Source organism: Ochotona curzoniae, unplaced genomic scaffold (assembly GCF_017591425.1).
Source record: "Ochotona curzoniae isolate NIBS_2020 unplaced genomic scaffold, NIBS_Ocur_1.0 scaffold_1852, whole genome shotgun sequence".
Lineage (NCBI taxonomy): Eukaryota > Metazoa > Chordata > Mammalia > Lagomorpha > Ochotonidae > Ochotona > Ochotona curzoniae.
In genome coordinates, this window is record NW_024467087.1 from 50,154,577 (window position 1) to 50,170,115 (window position 15,539).

The 15,539-nt window shown below is 38.4% G+C and overlaps 1 protein-coding gene across 2 annotated transcripts in view; it reads left to right on the top strand.

Annotated features, from left to right (window-relative positions):
- The window catches only part of RPS6KA6 (ribosomal protein S6 kinase A6), a 114,549-nt gene that overhangs the window by 29,940 nt on the left and 69,070 nt on the right, over positions 1–15,539 (top strand). The window lies entirely within an intron of this gene.

The window sequence follows — 15,539 nt, forward strand, 5'->3', positions numbered from 1 at the left end:
CAACCTTGATGTATTTTTCTCTTATGAAACTACTTCATAGATATTTATCAGTTAGAAACCAGCAGAGGGATTTAAGTTTGTGCAAAACTGCTTTGAAATGTTTCATATAACTACCTCTACAAACAGTGACAACGTAATATCACTCTAAGTTTTGATCAAGATCATGAGCACAGCATTGTCTTATCTTTTGCAGTTGATATTAGTAACATTATAGTTTTGATTATATTTAAATAGAACTATCAGTCTTGTAGAGGTACATCTGCAGGTAATGTGGACTAAGAGGCATAGCAATATTTATGTTGCTAAATTTCCAAGATAAGAAGCATTGGGAGCTATGAAAGGCATTGGAGAAGAGTGCCTTACTACATTAGCATCAGCAAACTTTCTAAGAAACACTATGCTGTACGCTACAGGGGAAAGGAATGAAGTGTGTATACATGCATGTGTACACATACCTATATGCATGTATGTAGCCACCATATATTTGTGATATGTACATATTTAAATTTTTAAAAACTAATTTTATTTATTTGTCAGAGAGAGATGGAGAGATAGCTAAGGAAAGAGAGATGTCTTCCATCTGCTGGTTTAGTTCACCAAATAGCCACAGTGGCTGCTGGGCCAGGCTGAAGCCAGGAACCCAGAGCTTGTTCTTGGTCTCGTGTGTAGGTGCAGGGGCCCAAGGACTGGGGTCATCTGCTGCTTTCTTAGGTGTATTACCAGGGAGCTGGACCAAAAGTAGAGCAGCTGGCACCCATATGGGATGCTGGCACTGTGGGCTGCACTGCAGCTTACCACTATACCACAGCATTGATCCTTATCTTTTAGCTTTAATAGAAAGTGCAGTTTCCAAGTGGGAAGGTAGTAGAAATATACAGTGTTCTGTGCTAATATAACTTACTTTAAGCATCAATTTGAGTGGTTAGGAGGTAGAACATTGACATTTTGTAGAATAAGAACCTAGAATGATATCCAGGGATTTGATTTAGTATGTGGTTTGAGTTACCTAGATTCAACACTATGGACTTTTTGTATTTGATAGTTAGATTATTTATCTTGTATCAGTAAACTATATTGATCATAAGAGTGGAAGACACACACACACGTACGTCCTTTTAAAAATATATTGAGATGAGCATTGTGGTACAGTGTGTTAAGCTGCCACTTAAAATACCTGCATGTCCTCTGAGGTCATCCATTCCTTATCGGATCTCCCACATGGGATGGAAGAAGCCCAGATCCTTCATCACAGGATCTAATGTCATCAGAACAATAGCCAGGAGCCCTGAGCGGTCCACAGAAACAGAAGAACAGTAAACTTCTTTCAGGACTCGGGAGAGGAGCTTTCTCTGGCCCTAACTTAGTTCCAACTGTGGCTCCCCACCCTCTCTTGCCATGACCATCAGGGTCACTCTGGAGCCCCCCCACAAAACATTAGATCAGATAGACAGAGACAAATAAGGAAAGCTTAGAACACACAGGAGACGGTCATCTTGGACTCACATATACCTTACTAGGAAGGACACAAAGGTCAGTTACTGCTCACTAAGGTATTGAAGATTTCTCTGCACACCCCTCCTAAAACTGTTCTGCTCCTCAATTGTTAACGTATGGCTTGGCTTGTTTGAGGTATAAGCCTGTTTGGACTATCCTAAATTCCCTCTAGTTCAGTAGAAATCATGCTTGAATACTTTAAGCTGCTAAATATACAAATGAAATAGACACAACACATCTGAATAGTACCCTATAACTATTTTAAGGTATATAGCAGCCGGTTGTGTATAAACTATATTTGAGATGGCAATGGAGTAATTACAGGATGTGGTTAAGAACTTGCTTTTTCTAACATACTGGTCACTCAATACCATGTCAATTAACTTCATGATGTTGTAAATTGTTGAAGTTGTGTAGTAGCTTTTAATTGGTCAGAATGATATTCTGTCAGCTCTACTTTCAGACCAGGGATAGTTTCCCAATGAAACTGTTGAATTTATCTGGACAGTAAGATGCTGGACTCTTCTCATGGTCCATGCCCACAATGAAGGAATCATGACTGGTTATGATTTGTACTACTGTAGCAATATGGAGCAATTCAATATGGAGGGAGGGTTTGGGGAATCCCAGAGCCTATGAAACTGTGTCATCAAATGAAATAAATGTAGTTTAAAAAATAAATAAAATACTTGCATGTCATATTGAGTGCCTGGGATTGAGTCCGAGCTCTGCTCTGGATCCAGCTTCCCGTTTTTGGATGTCCTGGGAGGTGACCCATTATGGCTCAAGTACTTGGGTCTCTGTAAAGCATGTGGGTGGAGCTCTAGGTGCCTGGCTTCAACCTGGTTTATCCCTGGCTGTTGGCAAGCATTTGGAGGGTGAAACAGTAAGTGGAAGATTTCACTCTTTATCACTCTAGCTTTGGAGTAAACATTTGGAAGCATTTACATGTTAGAGATCTTCAACAAGTTTGTGGAAAAAAAATATGTATATTATGAAAAAGTATGATTGCATTTTTTTCACCAAAATAAAACTCTTAATTCAGTTTTCCATAAACTTCTGAAGTATTCTCGTATGTAGGAATTTTCTTATTGTGATCGTCTATTTCATTGTGATATCAGCATCTGTATTTTATTTTTGACTGGATTTTAATTTGATTTTTAAAGTATGGTCTCGTATTGTGCATAGATTCTTTAGTACTGTATAAATTTGAACTTTAGGTATGCTTCTGTGGTCTGGAACTATGATGGATTGATTTAGATAACCACTATATTCTTAGGCATTCTTATTTTGAATTTTTGTAGTCATTTATTCTCTTCAGTTAAAACAAATGAGATTAAACAAAATGGTTTTAAACTCCGTAAACTTGCATATATAGCGTGACCAGCAAAGCTGGATTATAATTGGTCTAATTTTAAAGACATGTATTTATTTGTGTGATAATACATTTCACTGCATAATTCTCTACATCTAGCAACAATGTCAGACTAAAAGAAATGCCACATTCTTCATTAATGTTAGACTGATATGAGTTTATTTTTTATATGTTGGCAAAATAAACATATATATATATACATATATATATATATATATGGTTGCTGAGGGTTTTTCTTATATTTACTTTTAAAACACATATGAAATGGCCGGCAATTAAAGCACTGTGGGTTAAGCTCCCACTTGTGATGTTGGCATTCCATATGAATGCTGGTTAGAGTCTTGGTTGTTCCACTTCTGATCCATCTCACTGGTAGTGAACCTAGAAAGGCAACAGAAATAGCCCAAGTACCTGAGTCCTTGTTACCCCCATGAGAGTCCTGGATGGAAGTTCCTGGCTTCTGGTTTCATCCTGGCCCAACCCTGAATATTAGCATTACCTGGGGAGTGAACCAGCAGATCTTTTCTGTCTCTGTCTCTCTGTTTGATGTTCTGCCTCCCAACTAACTCATTCTTTAAATAACCCTCATAGATTACTGTTTAATGAAAATTAAATACATACTTTAAATTTTAAAATTGTTTTCTGTGATACAGTTTTCTAGGTGTAGGGGTTTCTGCCTTATCCTCCCCTTCTTCCCTCAACATTTTCACCTCCCACTAATTTTCTCCATAGTATTACAGTAGTATAGTCCTTCAGTAATAGTTGCAGGTTTAACATTACTGCTATTTAAGTGTATCATGGCATTGCAGATATAGCCAGTGGTTAAAAAAAATTAGTAACAAATTATCAAGGTAGATTTAACATTTTCACTGGGAGTCCTCTTTTTATTTGGGCATGGAGATGCTTGCTGGAAGTGAAGCATCTTCAGTTCCTGTTATGCTAGTATCCATTATGTAGTTCATCAATGAGTGTGTGTGTGTGTGTGTGTGTGTGTGTGTGTGTGTGTGTGTGTATGTATGTACTTGTTCACCTATATATTAATCTTGTATTTTGCATGAAGTTTGCTTTATATCAGAGAGAAAATATATTTTTCCTTTTGGGACTGGCTTATATTGCTGAGCATAATGATTTTCAGTTGGGATCATTTTGATGCAAATGAGGGAATTTCATTCTCTTTAATAGCTGTGTAGCTTTCCATGGAGTATATGTATCAGAGCTTCTTTATCCATTTCTCTTTCAGTGGGCATCTGACTTGTTTCCATGTCTTTGCTACTGTGGATTGTGTTGTTGTAATTATAGGGATTACAGGTCACTTTCTCATATGCAGCTTTGACTTCCTTTGGATATATTCCCAGAAGTGGGATACCTGGGCCACATAGCAGATAAATTTTCAGTTGTTTGAGCACTCTGCATACTGATTTCATAGTGGCTGTACTAGTCTTTGCTTCTACCAACAATGGAATGGAGTATCATTTTCTGCAAATTCTCACCAGCAGGTGTTATTCGTAGATTTCTTTTTTTTTTAATTTATAATCTTTCTTAGTTGCTTAGGGTACAAAGGATCAAGGGGCTACTGGAAAGTGGGTAAGACCATTGTTTCCACACTAATATCATAATTTTTCCCCTGTATCTGGGGTGAGGGGAGAAACAAAGGGAAAAGCCCCATCCAGCCTCCCACCCATCCTAGGTCCCCAATGTGGGGCATGCTCTGAGGGTCCTGCTCATGCAATTTTGATAGTTCAACAGTTCTGAATTGCTGCCAACATAGTCTCTCCATGGTTGGGGTTGTGAGATCAGCAGTTCAGTTGAGGGATCTCCAAAGAAACCTGATCTGAGGTGATCCCAGACCTGATTCTTGTGTGTTTTTGCCAGTACAGGGTCCAGTGCAGTCCGTCACCCCAATCAGCTTATGCACATGCTTGTCATTGCAATTGCTGGGTCAGTTCTGTTTCTAGCCCTGTCTTCCACATGAACCAATGGGTGTTGCAGTCCAGCCCGATCCTGCCCACTTCATACTCGGCCCTCACACAAACCAGTGGGAGCTGCAGCCTAGTTGGGGCAACTCCCCGTAACTCCCACCAGGCCTGTTCCTACCCTGGTTCCCATGCATACCAGTATGTACTGCAGACTTGTTCAGTCTGTCCTACATCCCATTTAGCTCTCGTACTTGTCAATGGGCATTGAAGCCTAGTTCAACCCAACCAGCCCTATTACCCAGATTTCTGTATATAGAACATTCTTACTGGAGTTAGGTGGAACCTCAGTGTGGTTTTTATGTGTCCATCCAAAGTTATTTTTATTTAAAAAAGAGAGACAGATACACAATTTTTCCATTTATTGCTTCACTCCTTTAGCACCTGCAATATCTGCGGTTGGGATGTGGGAATGAAGCTAGGATATGGGACTCCTACATTGATGGCATGGAATCTGCTGCCTCCTAGGGTGCATTTTATCATGAAAGTGGAATCAGTAGTGGAACTCAAACTTGAATCCAGGCATTCTGATGTGGGATACAAATACCTGAACCCCAAAATATAGTTTTTTGATGCTACTAATGTAATAGGAAATTCAAAGGTGAATTACTCAACAATTTCATTCTTTGTTGATTTCACTAACATAAGGTCAGCCCTATGTTAAGTCGCTAAATTGGTTTATGTTTTTATTACTCAAACACAAATGCAGTGTTCAATTGAAAATGTACATTAAATAAAACACTACTGATTTACTGATATATCAATCCCTACATGTCTAATTAGAGATATCATTGTTGACATGGATATCATAACCTATTTTTAAAGTTTTATTTATTTTTATTGCAAAATCAAATATACAGAGTAAGATCTTCTGTCTGCATGGTACCATGGCTTTAGGCTGTCCTTGACTGCATTCCCAGGCTATAAGCAGGAAGCTGGATGGGAAGTGGGGCTGCTGGGATTAGAACCAGTGCCCATATGGGATCCCAGCGCATGCTAGGTGAGGCACTTAGCCGCTAGGCTACTGTGTCAAGTCCAGATATTATAATTTTTTAAAACTACTCTTTCACAAGTACATTTCACTTTGTTAAACTCACCTGGAAAGTTACATAGAGAATATTTTGAGGTAGAAATCCTTTTTAGTGGTATGGCAGAGTATTTCTTCATCTATCAGTTTTGTTTTCATTGTGATGGATATTTTTAAAGACTTAATTTATTTTGATTTTTAAGAAAGATTTTGTTTTAACAGAGAAAGAAAGACAAATGAGAGGTCTCCCATCCACTGGCTCATTCCCCTAATGACTGCAGTGGCCAGAGCTGAGCTGATCCAAAGCTGGGAGACAGAAGCTTTCTCCTGGTCTCCCATATGGGTTCAAGGGCTCAAGGACTTGAATCATCCTCCACTGCTTTCCCAGTAACAGAACAGCTGGACAGGAACCAGCTCATATGGGATGCTGATTCCGGCAGGCAGAGGATTAGTTTGTTGAGCCACCACATTGATGCCCATTGTGATGGATATTTAGCTTTATTAAGCTACAGTAGTTTTCTTCTTTTGCAAAATTGTTGTTTACTTATGTTTTGTATTAATTTTGTTATATTAAAATATTGAAACCCTTTTGCTATAGGTATGTAAAATCTCAGATGAAAAATTATTTTTAGGTTACTTTGTTTTTATTGGAAAGGAAGATTTATAGAGAGAAGGAGAGGCAGAGAGAAAAATCTGCTGGCTCACTCCCCAAGTGGCCACAGCAGCTGTTGCAGAGCTGATCTGAAGCCAGGAGACAAGAGCTTCCTCTGGCTCCCAAACAGGAGCAGGGGCCTAAGAACTTGAACCATTCTCCTCTGCAATCCCAGGCTGCAAATAGGGAACTCGATGGGGAATGAAGCAGGTGGGACATGAACCAGAGTTCATCTGGGATGCCAGTGCATGGAGGTGGAAGATTAGCCAGTTGAGTTAGTGTGCTAGCCCTGAAAAATTATTTTTTGACTAAACACTGTTTGATGGCTACTAGCTGGTATATTTATGCTACAGTATGAACTATGCAAATATAACTATTGTAAGTTCCGTAACATCACTTTTTTCATGTCTAATGGTTGTCGAAGTTGTACTTGTAGTAGATGTGAAATAGGAAATGAAGATGATACAGATTTATGATCTAGATTTCTGTATAGTATTTTAAGCAACTTAAGTGGGAAAATAATTTGGATTAATAGATAAAATAAATTCATGTTTCTTTTAAAAAAAGAAAATGAAGATGTTATTTCAGTTTTGCAGATGGGAGAACTAAGAAACTGATCCTAATAAGTAGAATAAAGCCCACCCAAGCAGGACCTGACTTACCACACTTCTTTTGTTTTCAATCATCAATAAAAAAAATTTTGCAAGCCACAAAGTACTCTGCAGTTATCTTCCAGTGTATATATTATTTTTATCTTTTTAATTCACTGTGGTGACATTTTGACATTTACATTAATGTTAGCCCCTTTTCCAATTATACTAGTATTTGGCTTGGATTTTAGTAGGATTACTACATGAGAAGTGCATGTCAAGATGCTCTTCCTGGTCTCTGCATGTTTATTTTAACAAATCCATAACCAAATGATTCTTGAAATCTCAGAGCTATCTTTCCATCAAACTAGCCTGCCTAATTCTCCAGTAAAACAAATGCTGAACAGATGGATGTTACATTGTTACATAAAACCAAAGAAATGTAAGCTTTAAAAATCTCTCTTCTTTTGTTTTGACTTGTTTTCTGGAAGTTAATCCTACATTTCTATGAAGCTTGTAATTATAACATTGCTAATAGGCTACCCTGGCCCCACAACCAGCAAATGTAGGCATTTGGGGTAGTGAACTAGTGGGATATGGGGCACTTCCTGTCTTTCTTTCACTGTGTCTGTTTTTCTGATTCCCAGATTATTTATTTACTTAAAATCATGGAGTTTCTGCCATTGTCCATACCTACAGTATCAGGATACACTTACTTAAATAATAGAATAATAACCTCATGACTGTTTTTGAAAGACTGCACCATTGTAATAACAGGGAAATCAGTGAGTGGGAGAGGAAGGAGGGGAAATCCCAGAGCCTATGGAAATGTATCATAAAATAAGAACTCCTAAGATAATTTGGCAAGGTAGTAGGATACAAAATTAATGAATATAAATTGATGACACTGGTATACACAAATAACTCCATGGCTAGGAAAAAATTGTAAGTACAGTTCCCTTTAAGATAGAGGAGAAGAATTTCAAATACCTTGGAATTAACCTAACCAAAGATGTGGAAGGCCTCTATAATGAAAATGACCTCTATAATGAAATGAAAATGAATATTGAAAAAAGAAATAGAAGTCTTTAAAAGATGGAGAAAACTACCATGTTTCTGGATCTGCTGGAGCAACATCACCAAAATGTCTATATTAAAAAGTAATATACAGATTCAATGTGATCCCAATAAAAATCCCAACATTTTTCTTACAAATAGAAAAGATGATACAAAAGTTCATCTGGAAACACAAGAGACCATGAATAGGTAAAGCTATCCTGAAGAATAAAAATCAGGCTGGAGGAATCTCAATTCCAGACCTCAAGACGTACTACAGGGCAGTGGTCATCAAAACAGTAGATACTGGTACAGAAATAGAGAAGAAGGTCAATGGAACATATTAGAAACCTCAGAAGGGAGCCCACACATGTATAGTCAATTAATCTTCAACAAGAGAACTGAATAAAATACAGGGGATAAGTCTGGTCTCTTTAAGAAATGCTGTTGGGACAGTTGGATAGCACCCTGCCAGAAGACCCCCACTTGTCACCTTATACAAAACTCAGCTTTAAATGGGTCAAGGACCTAAATCTGCACCCAGAAACCATCAAACTATCAGAGGAAACATAGAAAACACTCTTCAAAAATATAGGCATTTGTAAGAAATTATTAGAAGAAAAGCTACTCAAACCACAGGCAGTTAAAGCCAAATAAACAACTGGGATAGCAAATTAAAAAGCTTCTGTACAGCAAAGAAAATGATAAAAAAAAAAGTGAAGTAGCCAGATGCATAGGAGAAAATCTTTGCACATTACATAATCAGTAGGGGAATAATATCCAGGATTTACAAAGAGCTTCAGAAGCTCAGCGACAGCAAAACAAACTTGTGAAGAAATGGGTGAAAGAAATGAGCAGGTATTTTTTTTAAAAAAAAATGGATTAAAATATTCAGGCTCCCTAGCTCTCAGTGAAATACAAATGAAACCACATTGAGATTTCACCTAATGCCAGTGAGATTGGCCTACAGAACTGTGCTAACAACACTTGCTGGCATGGATGTGGGGAGAAAGGTACCCTCCTTCACTGTTGGTGGGAGTGTAAGCTAGTACAACCACTGTGGAAGTTAGTATGGAGAATGCTGTGAGAATTGATCATTGACCTGCTATATAACCCAGCTATCCCACTTCTGGGAATATATCCAAATAAATGAGATCTGCATATGAGAAAAGGATCTGTAATCCTATATTTACAGTAGCACAATCTACAACAGCAAAGACATAAAAACAACCCAGGTGCCTGTCCGAACAGGAGTGGATAAAGAAACTGTGGCATATCTACTACAGGGAATACTACTCAACCAATAAAAAGAATGAAATTCTAGCATGTTCAACCAAATGCTCCCAACCAGATACCATAATGCTTAATGAAATAAGTCAGTCCCCAAGGGACAAATATCATATTTTCTTTCTGATAGAAGGCAACCTTCATAAAATATATGAGATCAGTAGCCCTTTCAGTATTGTTTTTGCTGCATGTCAGTGGTTTTGATTTTTTTTTTTTTTGAGTCTTTTAGTTCAGAATGCAAGATGTTGGCAGGGTTGTTTTCTGAGAACTTCCTCTGTGGCCTGTAGATGATTGTTTTCTCACTAAGCCTTTACACTATCTTTTTTTGTGTGTGTATGTATTCATAATCTCCTTATGAGGAAGTCTGTCATTTTTTTGTTGGTACTGCCCCATATGACCTCATTTTATCTTAAATTACCTCTTTAAAGGTCTTATCCCAAATACAGTCAGCATTCTCAAGTACTGTTAGTTATGAGGGGATGTGATTTAGATCATGGCATATATTTCTTTTAAAAAACTTGCTTATTTTATAAAGGTTAATAAAGAGGGAGATAGAGGGGGGGGGACCTATCTGGTTTCACTCTCCAGATACCTTCATTGGCTTACCCTGGGTGTGGCTGGACTGGAATAGGCATTATTAGAAGTTGGCAGCTCAATCTAATGTCCTCCAATTGTGGGTAGGGATCTAACCACTTGAGCCATCACTGTTTGCAGAGTGTGCGTTGGCAGGAAGCTGAAGTTAGGAACAAAGCCCAGTGCTGAACCCAGATGCTCTGATGTGCAGCATCTCGACTGCTAGGCTGAACAGCTGCCCCACTTACATATTTTTGTTTCTTAAATGATGAAATGATTCTATCAAAATTCTTTTTTTTACACATTCATGCTTTATTCCTGTGTCTTTCTGTTCCCAACATGTAGCACAGTATCTGATATATGGTGTGTGTTTAATGAATGTAATTGAGTTGTTGAGGAGTACATAATTAAGAGAGACTATATCGGAAGATAAGATGATGTATACTACAACTTTAGCATTAGCAGCATAAGGAAGCTGTTTTGAGGATAATTTGCTCTTAGGAAAATACAAATGGATCATTGATCAGTGCATTAGCATCTCTCGCTATATATATTTTAAAAGATTTAGTTTATCTGAAAAGCACAGTGAGAGAGAGACATACAAGTTTGTGTTCCTCACATTCTATTAGGAGCATGTTTATTTTATTAAATTTAGAAGTATCACAAGATTATAGTCAACACTGATACAATTCCATTATGATGCATGTAATTTCATTTAAAAAATCTATTCTTTTTATTTGAAAGGCAGAGTTGCGGGGGTGGGTAGGTCAGAAAGCAGATCTTTTATCCTCTGTTTACTCCCCACATGGCTGCGACCTTCACCGGGTTTTAGCCGGTCTGAAGCTTTTGCTCTGAGATTCTTCTGGGTTTCCCACATGAATGCAAGAGCCCAAACACTTAGGCCATCTTTTGTTGCTTTGCCAGGCCATTAGCAGGGAGCTGGATCAGAAGTGGAGCAGCCAGGGCTGCTGGAGCAGCCACCCATATGGGATGCTGGGTCACAGGCAGAGGCTCAATGTCGTACACCACAACGCCAGTCCTGCACGTCTTGTTTCACTATTTTCTTTATATATATCAAAAAGAAATGCTGAAAATATGTTTCTCAGCTTTTTAAATTTTTCTGATGTACCTCTGTTTTAAATGCTTATTTTTATCTCGTTGAAGGGCAGAATAATGGAGAGAATATGTGTCTTCTATCTTTCTCCCCCAACACACCCAACAGCCAAGGCTAGGCCAGGCTGAGCCCATGACTGTATTTGGGTCTCCCGCTTGGATAGCAGGGACTGAGTACCTGCCTTTCCAGGGTGCAGTATTAGGAAGCTAGTTTGAAACAGGAATTTGAGCCTTAACTCAGATATGGGATGTAGATTTCTCAGTCACTTAATCTGCTTGGCTGTAACACCTTCCTCTTCCCCATTTTCTGTATTTTTGGATAGTTTTGAAGATACTTCTTGATTTTACCTTCATTTTTGATGTAATGAAATGAGGAGTATAGTAAAACATATGACCATATCTACCTTCTTAACTTTTTTGTTGCATAGATTAGGGAGCTCTATCTATTTAAAAAATGTATTTTTCTTCCTTCTAATTTTTAAGTATTTGGCTTTTTAAAAAGAAGATTTATTTGTTTTACCAGAGTTAGAGAGAGAGAGAGAGAGAGAATCTTCTATCCTCTGATTCAGCCCGTAAGCAGTCACAGTGTCACAATAGCCAGAGCTGAGCTGATCTGAAGCCAGAAACTGGGAGCTTCTTTGAAGTCTCCCATGTGGGTTCAGGCACCCCAAACCTTGTTCCATCTCTGTTGCTTTTCCAGGCCAATAACAGGGAACTGCAGAAATGAAGTACCTGTGAGGGATGCTTGCACTTGAGGTGGAAGATTAGCTTGCTGTGCCATTGTACTGGCCACATTCTCATTTTGTAAGGAGATTGGGACAAGTGTAGTGCAGCCATTTAAGCTGCTGCTTGGGATATCCATATCCAGTTTTAGAGTGCCAGTTGGAGTCCTGGCTACCCTGCTTCTGATTCTGGGAGGCAGCAGTTGATGGCTTAATACTTGGTCACTTGCCAAAGTGGAGTCTTGAGTGCAGTTTCACACTCCTGGCTTGTCTGGCCAAGCCCTGGCTATTGTGGACATTTTGGGAGTAAACCAACAGATGGAAAATCTATTTCCCTCTTCCTTTTCCTGTTTCCTCCCCTTTCACCCCAACTTTCAAATTGATGAAAAAAAAAACTTTCATTAAAGAAAGCATTTACAGTTTAGTGAGAAGGAAAGATAAAGTGTTACGATGGTGTAATAATATTATATGGTTATTGTCTGCTGGGAAAAGTAGTCTTACCTGGTAGTGTTTTCATGTTGGAAGCTTGACATTACAATTTTAATGGATAAACATGTACTTTCTTAAAGTGATGAAGGAACACAGGAAAGATTTTTCACTTGGAAAACTTGCTTGTGAAACCAGAGTACAGCTATTTCATATCTCTGGATATTTTGTTAAAAACTGATGTCAAGGAAATCTATTTGGGGTAGCAGTTAAGAGCCTGTATATCTGAACACCTGGGTTTGAATTCAGGCGTTGCTCCTAGTTCCAACTTTGTGCTATTTTGTGCCCTGGGCAGCAGTGTTAATGGCTCAGGTCCTAGGGCCACTGCCCCCAGGGAGTAAGACTCAAATGAAGTGCCTGGTTTATGGGTTTGGCTTGGCCCAGCTGGTGAAAAATCTCATTCCGTCTCTCATGCTTCTTGATGAAATAATTAATACCGATTTAAAAAAAATGATGTCATTATTTGAACTTATTTGTCTTATTGACCATAAAACTAGTATATTGTGGGCCTGGGATGGTAGCCTAGTGGCTAAAGTCCTCACCTTGCAAGCATGGGGATCTCATATGGGCGCTGGTTCATGTCCTGGCAGCCCCGCTGACCATCCAGCTCCCTGCCTGTGGCCTGGGATAGCAGTTGAGAATGACGCAAAGCCTTGGGATCCTGCACCCGCGTGGAGACCTGGAAGAAGCTCCGGGCTTCAGATAGCTCAGCTCCAGCTGTTGTGGTCACTTTGGGAGTGAGCCTGCGGTTGGAAGATCTTTATCTCTGTTTCTCCTTCTCTCTGTAAATCTGCCTTTTCAATAAAAAAAATAAATCTTAAAAAAGAATGTATTATAATCAATGTTGAATATAATACAACTCCCTGGTGCTGAAGAGCCCTTAGCAGCCTACCTAAAAAACAAACAAAAAATATGGTTATGTGAAGTTTGTAGAATAATTTCTGATTTGGCAAAGGATGCTTATCTTTTGTTATCTTTTGTATGGCATAGCAAAGAGCAAACCTTAATCTTGACTTTTCTAGTGTTTGTGCTGCTGAAAAATAATTTAAAAAACACTAATGCTTTGAAAATCAGCAATATATTCAACTATGTGTTGAAGTCTTAGTTATCCACAATATTACTGGCAGTTTGCAGTTTGTTGTTTTTGTTAAGTGTATATATAATGTAATGTGCGCGCGCGCACACACACACACACACACACACACACACGCCTGCCAACATGGCATAGTTCAATAATTCCCAAATATAGGTATAGAGAGTTTCCATGAATATGTGTGTGTGTGTTGGTATTTCAGTAAACTATGCTTTTGACTTTAAGAAAAAGGTCATTTCCAAAGTAGGAATCTCACCCTCAGAGCAAACTGATTTTTTTGTTTTATGTATTACTTTATTTTCTCAATGCCTGCATTGTCTTTCTTTCTAATATTTTGAAATTATAACTTACTTATATGAAGTAAACAAATTTTATGTATTTTGCAGCACAAACTTAAAAGTGTAGTGATGCATCCTATATTACCTTCCTTTGTTCTCATGTCCCCCACCCAACACCCCCTCCTTTCTTATTTCTCTTTCCTCTTTAGATTTTTACAGTGATATACTTCCATTTCACTTTGCAATCACAGGATTGACACTCCATTAGGTAAAGATAACACATAGCAAGTAGAAAAAAAAAAGCCTACTACTCCTCAAGAATATAGAGAAAGTGATAAGCAAGGCAGTGTTGTCGGGGTTGGAGGGTGATCTTCCATCCCTGATTTTTTTTTAACAAATGGCGTCAGTGGCTGGGGCTGAGCAAGGCCAATGTCAGGAGCTTCATCCACTTCTCCAACATGGTTGGGTAAGGCTCATTTACTTGGGTCATCTTCCTCTGATTTTCCAAGCACAGTAACATGGAGCTGGATTGAAAGTAGTACAGTTCAGAGATGAGCTAGTGCTTTATGGGTTACTGGCTTTGCACACAGTGACCCAACTCACTGTAACAACAGTAGGTCTTAATTTATATATTATTTTAAAATACTTTTACCAGGCACTGACTACTTAAAACTATCTGGTAAAAGAGGGTTTTGAAATATGAGAGGCACCACTGATATCTTTTCAGAGCTAATTGCCTTTCATTTCTGTTTAGTTTAGTAATGATTCCTAACTACTTAAAATTAAAATATCTCTGCCTGAAAATGACCATTTCTGTGACATGGAAGCTATTTTATTTGCTGTAAAACCTAAATCATCGTGGACCATAGTCTTGTTTATTTTGACCAGTCACTCACTGAGTAATCAATAAATTGAAGGGTAAGACTATTGAGGAGGTTATTTGCATACAGACCAGAATAAATATGGTATAATGGAAAACTATCAAAACTTCTAGATATGATGGTTGACTAACATGTGAACTTTAATCCTGCGAATCTCATCTTTCTTCTATACAATCGGAGAGTTGAATAAGATACCTCATTTAACTCCATTATTTTGTGGTATTATAGCTTTGGTTTTCCTTTTTATCCAATTACTTTGCTTCTGTAAGGACTTGGGTTACAACTCGGAGCTTGGCATCAAGTGTGCCAGAAAGGCTGCACAGGTGATTTCTTTTCTGCCTGTCCTCAGTGGTGGGAAATCTGACATTTAATTTCTGTACAGAATTTCAGCTGATGTTGAGCTCTGACTTGGAAATATGTTTGAATTCTGCAGATTTTTTTTTTAATCTATGCCAGTTTATTGCCTTTTTTTTCCTTTCACAGTCATTTCTTTCTATGGGTAGTTGCACCTTTCCATATGTAAAAGGTATAGTGAAATAATATTTAAAACAGCTCTTCACCTTTTTCACCAAGATGATATAGAATGTGAAGCAGGAAGCTCCTTCCCCTACCAAAGCCAGAGCCAAAGCAATGTCTTTCAAGGCCAAGGGGACAGTGCCAAAAGGCACCCACAGCCAAAAACTAAACAACCAAACTAGCAGCAAGCCAGTTAGTAAGAGTGCCCCTGGGAGAAACAAGCTTGACCACTAATGTCATTGTCAATTTCCTCTGACCGCTGAGTTGGCAGTGAATGTCAGGGCCAACAAGTAGCAGATCAAACAAGCTGTGAAAAAGTTCTTGTGACACTGATATGGCCAAATCGGTACCCTGACCAGACCAGACCTGATGGGAAAAAAGGCCTTTATTTAATTGGTTCCTGTATGATGCTTTGAATGTTTC